General features: G+C 46.9%; 1 long non-coding RNA gene across 1 annotated transcript in view; it reads right to left on the bottom strand.

Moving 5' to 3' along the window:
• Positions 1-452: 452 nt before the first annotated feature.
• LOC121562146 overlaps positions 453-15,372 on the bottom strand; it is a 21,556-nt gene continuing 6,636 nt past the window's right edge. The window contains exon 3 of the long non-coding RNA XR_005999418.2: positions 453-564. This is a non-coding gene — a long non-coding RNA (uncharacterized LOC121562146). The remainder of the gene's footprint in view (positions 565-15,372) is intronic.

Genomic DNA, 15,372 nt, shown 5'->3' with positions numbered 1-15,372 from the left:
CTGCTGGAGTGGTGGTGGTGGTGATAGCTGCTGCTGGAGTGGTGGTGGTGGTGATAGCTGCTGCTGGAGTGGTGGTGGTGGTGATAGCTGCTGCTGGAGTGGTGGTGGTGGTGATAGCTGCTGGAGTGGTGGTGGTGGTGATAGCTGCTGCTGGAGTGGTGCTGGTGGTGATAGCTGCTGGAGTGGTGGTGGTGGTGATAGCAGCTGCTGGAGTGGTGGTGGTGGTGATAGCAGCTGCTGGAGTGGTGGTGGTGGTGATAGCAGCTGCTGGAGTGGTGGTGGTGGTGATAGCAGCTGCTGGAGTGGCGGTGGTGGTGATAGCTGCTGCTGGAGTGGCGGTGGTGGTGATAGCTGCTGCTGGAGTGGTGGTGGTGGTGATAGCTGCTGCTGGAGTGGTGGTGGTGGTGATAGCTGCTGCTGGAGTGGTGGTGGTGGTGATAGCTGCTGCTGGAGTGGTGGTGGTGGTGATAGCTGCTGCTGGAGTGGTGCTGGTGATAGCTGCTTCCTGAGTGGTGGTGGTGATAGCTGCCGCCACCGTTGTGGCTGATGTTGTCCCCACTAGTCCTGTTAGAAAACAATTTAGAAAAATATAAGACATGAACACATTCACTATACAGTGGGGAAAAAAAGTATTTAGTCAGCCACCAATTGTGCAAGTTCTCCCACTTAAAAAGATGAGAGAGGCCTGTAATTTTCATCATAGGTACACGTCAACTATGACAGACAAAATGAGAAAAAAAAATCCAGAAAATCACATTGTAGGATTTTTCATGAATTTATTTCCAAATTATGGTGGAAAATAAGTATTTGGTCAATAACAAAAGTTTCTCAATACTTTGTTATATACCCTTTGTTGGCAATGACACAGGTCAAACGTTTTCTGTAAGTCTTCACAAGGTTTTCACACACTGTTGCTGGTATTTTGGCCCATTCCTCCATGCAGATCTCCTCTAGTGTCACGGTTCAGACAGACGACAAGAGGACCACAATTGCGTCACACCAGAAAGTTTATTAAACTTAAGGGGAAAGGGATGTAGGGAGTGAGTGAAGGCTCCAGGGGTTATCCCGTCCGATGTGCTGGGTCTGTGCCTCCCCCCAGTGGCAGCGATGCGTCCGATGACGCCGGTGGTTGGTGGTCCAGAAGTCCTGGGGGGGGAGGAAACACAGACACAACGGGGCGGATGAAAACAGGCAGAAGTACAGTTCAAGGGAAATCCAAATACGTTGTAGCAAGGCAGAAGGCTGGTCAGAGTTACCGGGGTCGAAGAGTAGTCAGGAGTCGTAATGGCAGAAAGCAGGTCTGGTTTTCCTGGGGCAGAAGAGTATCCAAGAATCAGGCAGGTCCGGGGTCACAAAACAGGGGTGAGCCAGAAGCGCGAGCACACAGGTTCCGGGGTGTGAGCTTTGCAGACGATCTGACAAAGGAGAGCTGACAGACGGGACTTTAAATACTGGGAGAGGTTAGTGGGTAATGCAGCGCAGCTGGCAGAGTAATTAGAGCCGAGCAGAGCAGGGACAGGTGGAGCTCGTTAGGCTGAGTAGAGAGAGAGAGATGAGCAGAGTGGAAGATAGTGGAAACACATTAAGGTGGTAACCCGGTGGAGTGAGAGGGCTCATGACAGAACCCCCCAAGGGACGGCCCCAGAAGTCCCAAGAGCAACACCACGCCGGGCGGGAGGAGGGGAGCCGGAGGAGGGCTAGAACTCCTCCGAACGGTCCGAGCGAACGCCCTCATCCTCGGAGGAAGCCGGAGGGCCGTGGTCGGGAGATGGGACAGGTCCCGAGACAGGATCAGGCACAGGACAGGAAGCCGAGCGGGCAGGACGGTTAGGGATCCCTCTGGGGCGGCCCCTACGGATTGCAGGTTGATCAGGATGCCGTTGGTGGAAGGCGGTGATGAGAGTCCTATCCACAATCCGACTAGCTGGCACCCAGGTCCTTTCCTCAGGTCCATAGCCCTCCCAGTCAATGAGGTACTGGAGACCCCTACCCCTCCGTCTGGACCGAAGCAGGCGGCGGACGGTGTAAACCAGACCACCATCGACGAGCCGTGGAGGAGGAGGACAAGGCGCAGCAGGGACCAGCGGACTCTCATGAATGGGCTTAATCTTAGACACATGGAAAGTGGGGTGCACCCTCATGGAATTAGGCAGTTGGAGCCGGACAGCAGTTGGGCTAATCACTCTTATGATAGGGAATGGGCCAATGAACCGAGGTGCCAACTTCTGCGACTCCGCCCTGAGTGGCAGGTTCCTTGACGACAACCACACCCTTTGACCAACATGGTAGGTGGGAGCAGGGATTCTCCGACGGTTGGCCCCGGTAGTGTAGCTGGCAACGGATCTGAGAAGTGTGGCTCGGGCCTGTGACCAGGTGCGGCGACATCGACGGGCAAACGCAAGTGCAGATGGGCAAGTAACCTCCCCTTCCTGACTGGCAAATAGAGGAGGCTGGTATCCATAAACACATTGGAAAGGGGACATACCGATGGCAGAGCAGGTCAGAGAATTGTGTGCGTACTCCACCCATGTCAATTGCTGCGACCAGGAGTGGGGGTTGCGTGAAGTCATGCATCGCAGTGCCTTCTCGAGCTCCTGATTTGCCCGCTCTGACTGCCCATTGGATTGGGGATGGAATCCGGAAGTCAGACTGACTGTGGCTCCCAGCAGGTGACAGAACTCCCTCCAAAAAGCGGAGGAGAATTGTGGACCACGGTCAGAAACTACATCCTTTGGCAGTCCGTGGATCCGGAAGACGTGTTCCAGGACCACCTGGGCGGTCTCCTTGGCGGTTGGGAGCTTGGGGAGGGGAATGAAGTGTGCCATCTTGCTGAATCGGTCAACTATGGTGAGAATGACGGTCTTGCCCCTTGAAGGGGGCAGCCCCGTGACAAAGTCAAGGGCGATGTGAGACCAGGGACGTCTGGGCACAGGCAGGGGCTGCAGCAATCCGGCTGGGGGCTGGCAGGACGACTTGTGTTGGTTGCAGATGGGGCAGGCTTGGACGAATTCCCGTACATCCTTTCTCAGAGCGGGCCACCAGAACCTCTGGGCGAGCAGGTTGTAAGTGCGGGTGGAGCCAGGGTGACAAGCTAGGCGGGAGTCATGTCCCCACTGAACGACCTGGGACCTTAGGTTTTCGGGGACAAAAAGGCGGTCAGCTGGGCAAGTGCTGGGACCGGGCTGGTTACGGAGAGCTTCCAGCACCTGTTCCTCAACAGCCCAGGTCAGAGCTGCTACGATGCAGGGACTTGGCAGAATCGACACAGGATCCTTGGAGGGGTTGTCATCCTTCTGGAATTGACGGGAGAGGGCATCTGGCTTGGTGTTGCGTGATCCAGGCCGGTATGACAGAGTGAAACTAAACCTGGTGAAGAACAGGGCCCAGCGGGACTGCCTGGAGTTCAACCGTTTGGCCGCATGGATGTACTCCAAGTTCTTATGATCGGTCCAAACGAGAAATGGAATGGTGGACCCCTCCAGCCAGTGACGCCACTCCTCCAAGGCAAGCTTCACAGCCAGCAGCTCTCGGTTCCCTATGTCGTAATTGCACTCAGAGGGGGACAACCGACGTGAGAAAAAGGCACAGGGATGGAGCTTCCCATCCTCCGCAGCCCACTGAGAAATCACAGCACCAACTCCCACATCCGAGGCGTCCACCTCCACAATGAATTGCCGGTCCACGTCAGGCATCTGGAGGATGGGAGCGGAGGTGAACCTTACCTTGAGGGTACTGAAGGCCTTGTCGGCTGCTGGGGTCCAGGTGAAGGGTTGCTTGGTGCTGGTTAGAGCAGTGAGAGGGGCAGCAACGGTACTGTAGTTCCGGATAAACTTTCTATAGAAGTTAGCAAACCCCAGAAACTGTTGCAGCTTCTTTCTGTTCTCCGGAACTGGCCATGACGTGACTGCTGATACTTTGGCAGGATCCATTTGGATACTTCCCTCTGCCACTATGTACCCCAGGAAGGCCACTGTCTTGACGTGAAACTCACATTTCTCTGCCTTGGCGTAGAGGGAATTCTCCAGAAGACGATGAAGGACTTGCTGGACATGGCGGGTGTGTTCAGACAGGTTTCTGGAGTAGATTAAGATGTCATCCAGGTAAACGAAGACAAACTTGTTTAACATGTCCCGCAGTACATCATTCACTAGAGCCTGGAACACAGCAGGAGCATTGGTGAGGCCAAAAGGCATAACCAGATACTCGTAGTGGCCTGTTGGTGTATTGAATGCGGTCTTCCATTCATCTCCCTCCCCGGATCCGCACTAGGTGGTAAGCGTTTCTGAGATCCAACTTGGTAAAAACAGTGGCTCCCTGGAGCAACTCAAAAGCAGAGGTGAGCAGAGGGAGAGGGTAACGGTTTTTCACTGTGATGTCGTTGAGTCCCCTGTAGTCGATGCAGGGGCGAAGAGATCCGTCCCTCTTCCCCACAAAGAAGAAGCCAGCACCAGCCGGAGATGAAGATGAACGGATCAATCCTGTGGACAGAGAGTCATTGATGTAGTCCTCCATGGACCTTCTTTCAGGAGCAGACAACGAATAAAGACGGCCCCCTTGGAGGGGCTGTTCCAGGGAGGAGGTCGATGGCACAGTCGTACGGTCGGTGAGGGGGCAGAGATGTGGCTCTTGCTTTGTTAAACACTTCTCTGAGACCATGGTAGCATTCTGGGACATGGGAGAGGTCAGGGGCGGAGTTAGTAGGTACTGGCCGAGGGGGTAGTGCGGCAGCAAGCAGGCAGGTTCGGTGGCAGTCCTCTCCCCACTCCCTGATCACCCCGGTCACCCAGTCGAGCTGAGGGTTGTGCCGGGCGGAGCCATGGGTAACCCAGGATGAGGGGTTGGCCTGGAGAGGGGAGCAGGTGAAACTGGATAGTTTCCTGATGGTTTCCCGGACAGACCCATCAAGACCGGGGCCGTGACATGAGTGACCGATCCGAGTAAGTGTCCGTCCAGTGCCCGGGCAGGAATAGGAGGTGTCAAACGGAGGTTCTCCAGTCCCAGTTGGCGTGCCAGCTTGATGTCCATTATGTTGGCTTCGGCGCCAGAATCCACCAGAGCAGCCAGGGTGTGAGTAGAGTCAGAGAGGCGGAGGTGAACTTGCAGCAAGGGTTTGCGGTCGGAGGACTGGGTGGTCATTGAGCTCAACCGGACTCCCCCTATGCCCGGTGAGCTTCGGCTTTTAAAGGGCAGGTTACCACACGATGTCCATCACCTCCACAATAGAGGCAGAGGTTTGAGGTGAAGCGGCGCTGGCGCTCTGCAGGAGTGAGAGAGGCTCGCCCAATCTCCATAGGCTCAGACTGATCAAGCTGACTTGGGTGAGTGGCAGTAGCTGACAGGAGCCCAGTCGGATCTCTCCGAATGCCGGTAGTTGGTGGACCTTGGCGCCCCTCTCACGACGACGGGTCTGTATCCTTCTGTCGATCCGGACAGTCAGTGCGATGGCTTCATCAAGAGTGGAAGGCAGTTCATGGGAGACCAACTCGTCCTTGATATAGTCTGCCAAGCTATGGAAGAACGCGTCCCACCAACGATGGTGTGTTCCAAGAACTTCGTCTTGCCAGGGTTCGGAAGTCGATGGAATGGTCTGCGACTGTACGTCTGCCTTGTCGAATACTGAACAGTTCACGAGACGCCTCTGCGGTTGGTGAATCCAGGTCAAACACCTTCAGCATCTCCTCAGCAAACAGGTCGAAGGTTGCACATGCGGGGGTTTGACGTTCGAACTCTGCTGTTCCCCAGAGTCGAGCTCGGCCCGTCAGGTGAGTGATGGCATACCCGACCCTAGCCCCCTCCGTGGCGAAGGTCCTTGGCTGCAAGGAGAACTGAAGTCGGCAGCTAGTCAGGAATGGCCGGACCTGGGTAGAATCGCCGTTGAACCGCTCGGGGTTTCCAATCTTGGGTTCCGGGGCAGCGGCTGAAATGACCGGGGCAGGTAACTCGGAGGCAGGGCTGGTGGGCAGACTGGCTGGGGTAAGGTTGGTGAGGAGTTGGATGATCCTGGCGAGTTGTTGTTGCTGCTGCTGGGACTGCTGCTGGTGCTGCTGGAACTGCTGATGCTGTTGGTAGCCGACCTGAAGCAGAGAGGTGATGTCGCCGCTCATGCGGCCTAGCTCTCTCTCAGTGTGTTCCAGGCGTAGCATGGCGGTGGGTTGCTCAGGTTCTTCGGTTTCCATGTCGGGGGAAGTGTGCGCTGAGTCCATGATGGTCAGATCGTACTGTCACGGTTCAGACAGACGACAAGAGGACCACAATTGCGTCACACCAGAAAGTTTATTAAACTTAAGGGGAAAGGGATGTAGGGAGTGAGTGAAGGCTCCAGGGGTTATCCCGTCCGATGTGCTGGGTCTGTGCCTCCCCCCAGTGGCAGCGATGCGTCCGATGACGCCGGTGGTTGGTGGTCCAGAAGTCCTGGGGGGGGAGGAAACACAGACACAACGGGGCGGATGAAAACAGGCAGAAGTACAGTTCAAGGGAAATCCAAATACGTTGTAGCAAGGCAGAAGGCTGGTCAGAGTTACCGGGGTCGAAGAGTAGTCAGGAGTCGTAATGGCAGAAAGCAGGTCTGGTTTTCCTGGGGCAGAAGAGTATCCAAGAATCAGGCAGGTCCGGGGTCACAAAACAGGGGTGAGCCAGAAGCGCGAGCACACAGGTTCCGGGTGTGAGCTTTGCAGACGATCTGACAAAGGAGAGCTGACAGACGGGACTTTAAATACTGGGAGAGGTTAGTGGGTAATGCAGCGCAGCTGGCAGAGTAATTAGAGCCGAGCAGAGCAGGGACAGGTGGAGCTCGTTAGGCTGAGTAGAGAGAGAGAGATGAGCAGAGTGGAAGATAGTGGAAACACATTAAGGTGGTAACCCGGTGGAGTGAGAGGGCTCATGACATCTAGAGCAGTGATGTTTTGGGGCTGTCGCTGGGCAACACAGACTTTCAACTCCCTCCAAAGATTTTCTATGGGGTTGAGATCTGGAGACTGGCTAGGCCACTCCAGGACCTTGAAATGCTTCTTACGAAGCCACTCCTTCGTTGCCCGGGCGGTGTGTTTGGGATCATTGTCATGCTGAAAGACCCAGCCACGTTTCATCTTCAATGCCCTTGCTGATGGAAGGAGGTTTTCACTCAAAATCTCACGATACATGGCCCCATTCATTCTTTCCTTTACACGGATCAGTCGTCCTGGTCCCTTTGCAGGAAAACAGCCCCAAAGCATGATGTTTCCACCCCCATGCTTCACAGTAGGTATGATGCAACTCAGCATTCTTTGTCCTCCAAACACGACGAGTTGAGTTTTTACCAAAAAGTTATATTTTGGTTTCATCTGACCATATAACATTCTCCCAATCCTCTTCTGGATCATCCAAATGCACTCTAGCAAACTTCAGACGGGCCTGGACATGTACTGGCTTAAGCAGGGGGACACGTCTTGCACTGCAGGATTTGAGTCCCTGGCGGCGTAGTGTGTTACTGATGGTAGGCTTTGTTACTTTGGTCCCAGCTCTCTGCAGGTCATTCACTAGGTCCCCCCATGTGGTTCTGGGATTTTTGCTCACCGTTCTTGTGATCATTTTGACCCCAACGGGGTGAGATCTTGCGTGGAGCCCCACATCGAGGGAGATTATCAGTGGTCTTGTATGTCTTCCATTTCCTAATAATTGCTCCCACAGTTGTTTTCTTCAAACTAAGCTGCTTACCTATTGCAGATTCAGTCTTCCCAGCCTGGTGCAGGTCTACAATTTTGTTTCTGGTGTCCTTTGACAGCTCTTTGGTCTTGGCCATAGTGGAGTTTGGAGTGTGACTGTTTGAGGTTGTGGACAGGTGTCTTTTATACTGATAACAAGTTCAAACAGGTGCCATTAATACAGGTAACGAGTGGAGGACAGAGGAGCCTCTTAAAGAAGAAGTTATAGGTCTGTGAGAGCCAGAAATCTTGCTTGTTTGTAGGTGACCAAATACTTATTTTCCACCATAATTTGCAAATAAATTCATAAAAAATCCTACAATGTGATTTTCTGGAAAAAAAATTCTCAATTTGTCTGTCATAGTTGACATGTACCTATGATGAAAATTACAGGCCTCTCTCATCTTTTTAAGTGGGAGAACTTGCACAATTGGTGGCTGACTAAATACTTTTTCCCCCCACTGTATCTATCCCCCCTTATACACTCTACAACACCTAGATCCACTATATACAGTATCTATCCCCCCTTATACACTCTACAACACCTAGATCCACTATATACAGTATCTATCCCCCCTTATACACTCTACAACACCTAGATCCACTATATACAGTATATATCCCCCCTTTTACACTCTACAACACCTAGATCCACTATATACAGTATATATCCCCCCTTATACACTCTACAACACCTAGATCCACTATATACAGTATATATCCCCCCTATACACTCTACAACACCTAGATCCACTATATACAGTATCTATCCCCCCTTATACACTCTACAACACCTAGATCCACTATATACAGTATCTATCCCCCCTTATACACTCTACAACACCTAGATCCACTATATACAGTATATCTCCCCCTTATACACTCTACAACACCTAGATCCACTATATACAGTATCTATCCCCCTGATACACTCTACAACACCTAGATCCACTATATACAGTATATATCCCCCCTTATACACTCTACAACACCTAGATCCACTATATACAGTATCTATCCCCCCTGATACACTCTACAACACCTAGATCCACTATATACAGTATCTATCCCCCCTTATACACTCTACAACACCTAGATCCACTATATACAGTATATATCCCCCTTATACACTCTACAACACCTAGATCCACTATATACAGTATATATCCCCCTTATACACTATACAACACCTAGATCCACTATATACAGTATCTATCCCCCCTTATACACTCTACAACACCTAGATCCACTATATACAGTATATATCCCCCCTTATACACTATACAACACCTAGATCCACTATATACAGTATCTATCCCCCCTTATACACTCTACAACACCTAGATCCACTATATACAGTATATATCCCCCTTATACACTCTACAACACCTAGATCCACTATATACAGTATCTATCCCCCCTTATACACTCTACAACACCTAGATCCACTATATACAGTATATATCCCCCCTTATACACTCTACAACACCTAGATCCACTATATACAGTATCTATCCCCCCTGATACACTCTACAACACCTAGATCCACTATATACAGTATCTATCCCCCCTGATACACTCTACAACACATAGATCCACTATATACAGTATCTATCCCCCCTTATACACTCTACAACACCTAGATCCACTATATACAGTATCTATCCCCCCTTATACACTCTACAACACCTAGATCCACTATATACAGTATCTATCCCCCCGATACACTCTACAACACCTAGATCCACTATATACAGTATCTATCCCCCCTTATACACTCTACAACACCTAGATCCACTATATACAGTATCTATCCCCCCTTATACACTCTACAACACCTAGATCCACTATATACAGTATATATCCCCCCTTATACACTCTACAACACCTAGATCCACTATATACAGTATATATCCCCCCTTATACACTCTACAACACCTAGATCCACTTTATACAGTATATATCCCCCCTTATACACTCTACAACATCTAGATCCACTATATACAGTATCTATCCCCCCTTATACCCTCTACAACACCTAGATCCACTATTTACAGTATCTAGCCCCCCTTATACACTCTACAACACCTAGATCCACTATATACAGTATATATCCCCCCTTATACACTCTACAACACCTAGATCCACTATATACAGTATCTATCCCCCCTTATACACTCTAAAACACCTAGATCCACTATATACAGTATCTATCCCCCCTTATACACTCTACAACACCTAGATCCACTATATACAGTATATATCCCCCCTTATACACTCTACAACACCTAGATCCACTATATACAGTATATATCCCCCCTTATACACTCTACAACACCTAGATCCACTATATACAGTATCTACAACACCTAGATCCACTATATACAGTATCTATCCCCCTTATCTACTCTACAACACCTATATCCACTATATACAGTATCTATCCCCCCTTATACACTCTACAACACCTAGATCCACTATATACAGTATCTATCCCCCCCTTTACACTCTACAACACCTAGATCCACTATATACAGTATATATCCCCCCCTTATACACTCTACAACACCTAGATCCACTATATACAGTATATATCCCCCTTATACACTCTACAACACCTATATCCACTATATACAGTATCTATCCCCCCCTTATACACTCTACAACACCTAGATCCACTATATACAGTATATATCCCCCCTTATACACTCTACAACACCTAGATCCACTATATACAGTATCTATCCCCCTTATACACTCTACAACACCTAGATCCACTATATACAGTATATATCCCCCTTATACACTCTACAACACCTAGATCCACTATATACAGTATCTACAACACCTAGATCCACTATATACAGTATCTATCCCCCTTATCTACTCTACAACACCTAGATCCACTATATACAGTATCTATCCCCCTTATACACTCTACAACACCTAGATCCACTATATACAGTATATATCCCCCCTTATACACTCTACAACACCTAGATCCACTATATACAGTATCTATCCCCCTTATACACTCTACAACACCTAGATCCACTATATACAGTATATATCCCCCTTATACACTCTACAACACCTATATCCACTATATACAGTATCTATCCCCCTTATACACTCTACAACACCTAGATCCACTATATACAGTATATATCCCCCCTTATACACTCTACAACACCTAGATCCACTATATACAGTATCTATCCCCCCTTATACACTCTACAACACCTAGATCCACTATATACAGTATATATCCCCCCTTATACACTCTACAACACCTAGATCCACTATATACAGTATCTACAACACCTAGATCCACTATATACAGTATCTATCCCCCTTATCTACTCTACAACACCTAGATCCACTATATACAGTATATACCCCCCTTATACACTCTACAACACCTAGATCCACTATATACAGTATATATCCCCCCTTATACACTCTACAACACCTAGATCCACTATATACAGTATCTATCCCCCTTATACACTCTACAACACCTAGATCCACTATATACAGTATATATCCCCCCTTATACACTCTACAACATCTAGATCCACTATATACAGTATATATCCCCCCTTATACACCCTACAACACCTAGATCCACTATATACAGTATATATCCCCCCTTATACACTCTACAACACCTAGATCCACTATATACAGTATCTATCCCCCCTGATACACTCTACAACACCTAGATCCACTATATACAGTATATATCCCCCTTATACACTCTACAACACCTAGATCCACTATATACAGTATCTATCCCCCTGATACACTCTACAACACCTAGATCCACTATATACAGTATCTATCCCCCCTTATACACTCTACAACACCTAGATCCACTATATACAGTATCTATCCCCCTTATACACTCTACAACACCTAGATCCACTATATACAGTATCTATCCCCCCTTATACACTCTACAACACCTATATCCACTATATACAGTATCTATCCCCCCTTATACACTCTACAACACCTAGATCCACTATATACAGTATATATCCCCCCTTTTACACTCTACAACACCTAGATCCACTATATACAGTATATATCCCCCCTTATACACTCTACAACACCTAGATCCACTATATACAGTATATATCCCCCCCTATACACTCTACAACACCTAGATCCACTATATACAGTATCTATCCCCCCTTATACACTCTACAACACCTAGATCCACTATATACAGTATCTATCCCCCCTTATACACTCTACAACACCTAGATCCACTATATACAGTATCTATCCCCCCTTATACACTCTACAACACCTAGATCCACTATATACAGTATCTATCCCCCCTTATACACTCTACAACACCTAGATCCACTATATACAGTATCTATCCCCCCTTATACACTCTACAACACCTAGATCCACTATATACAGTATATATCCCCCCTTTTACACTCTACAACACCTAGATCCACTATATACAGTATCTATCCCCCCCTTATACACTCTACAACACCTAGATCCACTATATACAGTATATATCCCCCCCTATACACTCTACAACACCTAGATCCACTATATACAGTATCTATCCCCCCTTATACACTCTACAACACCTAGATCCACTATATACAGTATCTATCCCCCCTTATACACTCTACAACACCTAGATCCACTATATACAGTATATATCCCCCCTTATACACTCTACAACACCTAGATCCACTATATACAGTATCTATCCCCCCTGATACACTCTACAACACCTAGATCCACTATATACAGTATATATCCCCCCTTATACACTCTACAACACCTAGATCCACTATATACAGTATCTATCCCCCCTGATACACTCTACAACACCTAGATCCACTATATACAGTATCTATCCCCCCTTATACACTCTACAACACCTAGATCCACTATATACAGTATATATCCCCCCTTATACACTCTACAACACCTAGATCCACTATATACAGTATATATCCCCCCTTATACACTATACAACACCTAGATCCACTATATACAGTATCTATCCCCCCTTATACACTCTACAACACCTAGATCCACTATATACAGTATATATCCCCCCTTATACACTCTACAACACCTAGATCCACTATATACAGTATCTATCCCCCCTTATACACTCTACAACACCTAGATCCACTATATACAGTATCTATCCCCCCTGATACACTCTACAACACCTAGATCCACTATATACAGTATCTATCCCCCCTGATACACTCTACAACACATAGATCCACTATATACAGTATATATCCCCCCTTATACACTCTACAACACCTAGATCCACTATATACAGTATCTATCCCCCCTTATACACTCTACAACACCTAGATCCACTATATACAGTATCTATCCCCCCGATACACTCTACAACACCTAGATCCACTATATACAGTATCTATCCCCCTTATACACTCTACAACACCTAGATCCACTATATACAGTATCTATCCCCCCTTATACACTCTACAACACCTAGATCCACTATATACAGTATCTATCCCCCCTGATACACTCTACAACACCTAGATCCACTATATACAGTATATATCCCCCCTTATACACTCTACAACACCTAGATCCACTATATACAGTATATATCCCCCCTTATACACTCTACAACACCTATATCCACTATATACAGTATCTATCCCCCCTTATACACTCTACAACACCTAGATCCACTATATACAGTATATATCCCCCCTTATACACTCTACAACACCTAGATCCACTATATACAGTATCTATCCCCCCTTATACACTCTACAACACCTAGATCCACTATATACAGTATATATCCCCCCTTATACACTCTACAACACCTAGATCCACTATATACAGTATCTACAACACCTAGATCCACTATATACAGTATCTATCCCCCCTTATCTACTCTACAACACCTAGATCCACTATATACAGTATCTATCCCCCCTTATACACTCTACAACACCTAGATCCACTATATACAGTATATATCCCCCCTTATACACTCTACAACACCTAGATCCACTATATACAGTATCTATCCCCCTTATACACTCTACAACACCTAGATCCACTATATACAGTATATATCCCCCCTTATACACTCTACAACACCTAGATCCACTATATACAGTATCTATCCCCCCCTAATACACTCTACAACACCTAGATCCACTATATACAGTATATATCCCCCCCTTATACACTCTACAACACCTAGATCCACTATATACAGTATCTATCCCCCCTTACACACTCTACAACACCTAGATCCACTATATACAGTATATATCCCCCCTTATACACTCTACAACACCTAGATCCACTATATACAGTATATATCCCCCCTTATACACTCTACAACACCTAGATCCACTATATACAGTATCTACAACACCTAGATCCACTATATACAGTATATATCCCCCCTTATACACGCTACAACACCTAGATCCACTATATACAGTATCTACAACACCTAGATCCACTATATACAGTATCTATCCCCCCTTATCTACTCTACAACACCTAGATCCACTATATACAGTATATACCCCCCCTTATACACTCTACAACACCTAGATCCACTATATACAGTATATATCCCCCCTTATACACTCTACAACACCTAGATCCACTATATACAGTATCTATCCCCCCTTATACACTCTACAACACCTAGATCCACTATATACAGTATATATCCCCCCTTATACACTCTACAACACCTAGATCCACTATATACAGTATCTATCCCCCCTTACACACTCTACAACACCTAGATCCACTATATACAGTATATATCCCCCTTATACACTCTACAACACCTAGATCCACTATATACAGTATATATCCCCCCTTATACACTCTACAACACCTAGATCCACTATATACAGTATCTACAACACCTAGATCCACTATATACAGTATATATCCCCCTTATACACTCTACAACACCTAGATCCACTATATACAGTATCTACAACACCTAGATCCACTATATACAGTATCTATCCCCCCTTATCTACTCTACAACACCTAGATCCACTATATACAGTATATACCCCCCCTTATACACTCTACAACACCTAGATCCACTATATACAGTATATATCCCCCCTTATACACTCTACAACATCTAGATCCACTATATACAGTATATATCCCCCCTTATACACTCTACAACACCTATATCCACTATATACAGTATCTATCCCCCTTATACACTCTACAACACCTAGATCCACTATATACAGTATCTATCCCCCCTTATACACTCTACAACACCTAGATCCACTATATACAGTATCTATCCCCCCTTATACGCTCTACAACACCTAGATCCACTATATACAGTATATATCCCCCCTTATACGCTCTACAACACCTAGATCCACTATATACAGTATATAACCCCCCTTCTACGCTCTACAACACCTAGATCCACTATATACAGTATATATTCCCCCTTATACGCTCTACAACACCTAGATCCACTATATACAGTATATATCCCCCCTTATACACTCTACAACACCTAGATCCACTATATACAGTATATATCCCCCCTTATACACTACAACACCTAGATCCACTATATACAGTATCTATCCCCCCTTATACCCTCTACAACACCTAGATCCACTATATACAGTATATA

This window comes from Coregonus clupeaformis, unplaced genomic scaffold (genome assembly GCF_020615455.1).
Source record: "Coregonus clupeaformis isolate EN_2021a unplaced genomic scaffold, ASM2061545v1 scaf0292, whole genome shotgun sequence".
Taxonomy (NCBI): domain Eukaryota; kingdom Metazoa; phylum Chordata; class Actinopteri; order Salmoniformes; family Salmonidae; genus Coregonus; species Coregonus clupeaformis.
Note: the sequence above shows the minus strand (reverse complement) of the source record. Positions and strands in the feature narration are given on the sequence as shown.